The following is a 2,757-nucleotide window of genomic DNA, read 5'->3' on the forward strand; positions in this document are numbered from 1 at the left end:
CAAATGGGACTAGTTCAGTTTAGGAAACCTTGGTCAGCGTGGCCGAGATGAGCTGGAGGGCCTGTTCCCGTGCTGTATATCGCTATGACTCCAATACAGGCAAGACCTCCTTATACAGAGTTGAGGAATTCACAGGATCCTATAATGATTAGCAGGATACAGAAGCCCGCTTCAGACCAGTATTGCCCTTGTTACTGTTTTTTTAACTTCAGGGAGGAGATCATTTGCCTGTCAGATCCGTACCCACTCTCTGAAAGACCAACTCAGCTAGTCCCACTCACCCTCCACCATCCTGTAACAATGTTGTTTTATTGTCTTCAGGTGCATATCTGTAATAACTTGCCTCCAGCAGTTAGGTACAAACAGTGAGTGTTTATTTTACATGACATACTATTTACAGAGTGGTGCAGCTTCAATGCTGCCAGGCTCCCTCCTGGGTCAAACTGAGGCAGAAGCCCATGATGATCCCACACCCACGTTCCTGACTGGACTCTGCTTATGTGACCGTGTCGGAAGATTGCCCTTTAAAGTGATCAGACACCACGATAGCCTCTTTGCTTATTTTATATTGCTCTACTCATTCTTCTTACCAATATGTATCATTTCACACTTGACTGCATTACATTTTATTCACCACGTGCCCACATCCTCTTCAAGTCATTATTGTTCACAATACGTCAAAGTTTTTGTGCTGGCTGAAAATTTTGAGACTGTGCCCTGTACCCCCAAGTCTAAGGTGGTAACATGCATCAAGTTCTGAGCCCTGGAAACTCCACTGTATACCTTCCTCCTACTACTACTCTGCTTTCAGTCACACAGCCAACTTCTAATTCCATTCTGCCGTTTCCCCTTTTATTCCAAGGGTTTCAAACCCCCAACGCTAACACACTATAAGCCTTCTTCACGGCTCTATCCACTTGAGTGGCCACCTTCAGAGATCTGTCGATATGAACCCCAAGATCTCTCTGTGCCTCCACATTCCTCAGAACCCTGCCACTGACCCTGTAGTCTGCATTCAAGTTTGTCCTACCAGAATGAATCACCTCACATTTATCAGGGTTAAACTCCATCTGCTACTTTTCGGCCCAGCTCTGTATCCTATCAATGTCTCTTTGCGGCCTGCAAGAGCCCTCCACCTCATCCACTACTCCACCAATCTTGGTGTCATCAGCAAATTTACTAACCCACCCTTCAGCCCCCTCTTCCAAGTCATTAATAAAAAATCACAAATAGCAGAGGACTCAGCACTGACCCTTAAAAGATATTTAGTTACAATTGTAGAAAGATTCTAAGAACATGGCACAATTCCTTACTTAGTGTTACATAGATAGTGCTTGTGACCAACACTACCCACAGAACATTAAGAAGATGGATTTCTACCCAGACTCAGCAGGACATGCCTTCATGGGCTAAAATAACAGATTGATAAAGGTCTCAAATTCCATATAACCTTACACTGCAACTGGACCTAGCCAAGTGCTTTCTCCCCTGACTGATCACTCCATGGCAAACTTAAGAGCCAAAGGAAAGAATGCAATGTAGCCTGTACCAGCCTCTCCTCCAGCGTGGACCTCGAGCCTTATTTCCAGTCAAAGGTTGGCAGGAGGAATATTTTAAAAGGGAAAATCAAAAATGACTTCTCATTATACTAGACAACAATAGGATTTATATTGACGTCCCATTGTAGAATGAAACTAAGCACAGATACAAACATACAATAAAATTACACTGGCCTTTTGGTGTTTCTTGGACTTGTCCATAATCAGGCCATGATCGTGTCTGGTTGGTTGAAGTATCCTCCTGCTTGTCGAGAAGCTCTGGTCCATTGTGTCAGGTGTACTGACAGTGAGCAACAACCTGAAATAAGGTCTCGTCCGGTGATGACCTTCTCTGCGGTATCCATCAATGGAAGGTGTGGCCAGCACCAGGGATTTATACGTGTCACTTCCCGCTTTTCTTTCCCGAGAAGCATGATGATGATCTATCTGGCGTTGCATGATTCTGGGGAAGAGAGGGGATACAAATAAAGGTTTTAATTAGTAGAGTAGAATGGACAGATAATGCAGTGACTGTCCATCAGTCATTCTTCTGCCAGTAACAGGCATGCAGGATCAACACTCAGTATGGCTAAATAATAGCCTGACCCAGAGAGGTTGCCATAATTACCAGCAAGTTAGGCAGGTGTCAAAATCCTGCTCCGCCACACACTCATTAGCATTACTGCCTGGGAGGAAATTCCTTCCCGAGGTTGCTGCAAAAAGCACTTTTCCCTCATTGAATGTCCTATTGAATGCCATCTCTCTGCCAGTACTATATCTGTGCAGTGCTCAAATGCTCAGTAAACCACTCACCATCTCTAAGTGTGAGCTGCTGGTCAGGGTATACAGATTGCTCGTATCCTTCAGGCTGGCTCCCTTATAGATGATGTTCTCTGCTCGGAGCTGCTTCACACGGCTTTGCAAATGTTGAAGCAGTTTCAGTGTCCCGAGGGTCTTCTGTCTGAATGAGGCCACTGCAGAGGAAGTCAATGATGGCGTGGAGGCAGAGCGCAAATGAAAAGCCTCACTACATTCCTTCAAGAGATACAATATACCGAGATTACTTAGTATGAGTATAATCCAATTGGATTTTGCCAGATGTGTCTCTACATTCTACATCAAGGTCAATGTGCATCTAAGCCAGTGGACACAAGGTGGAATTTTCATGGTGGGGGAGGGGCTGCAAAATGTGGTGAGCCATTCCATTGACTTCTGCGGA

This window comes from Carcharhinus amblyrhynchos, chromosome 20 (genome assembly GCF_965287045.1).
Source record: "Carcharhinus amblyrhynchos chromosome 20, sCarAmb.v2.hapA, whole genome shotgun sequence".
In the NCBI taxonomy this organism is placed as follows: Eukaryota; Metazoa; Chordata; class Chondrichthyes; order Carcharhiniformes; family Carcharhinidae; genus Carcharhinus; species Carcharhinus amblyrhynchos.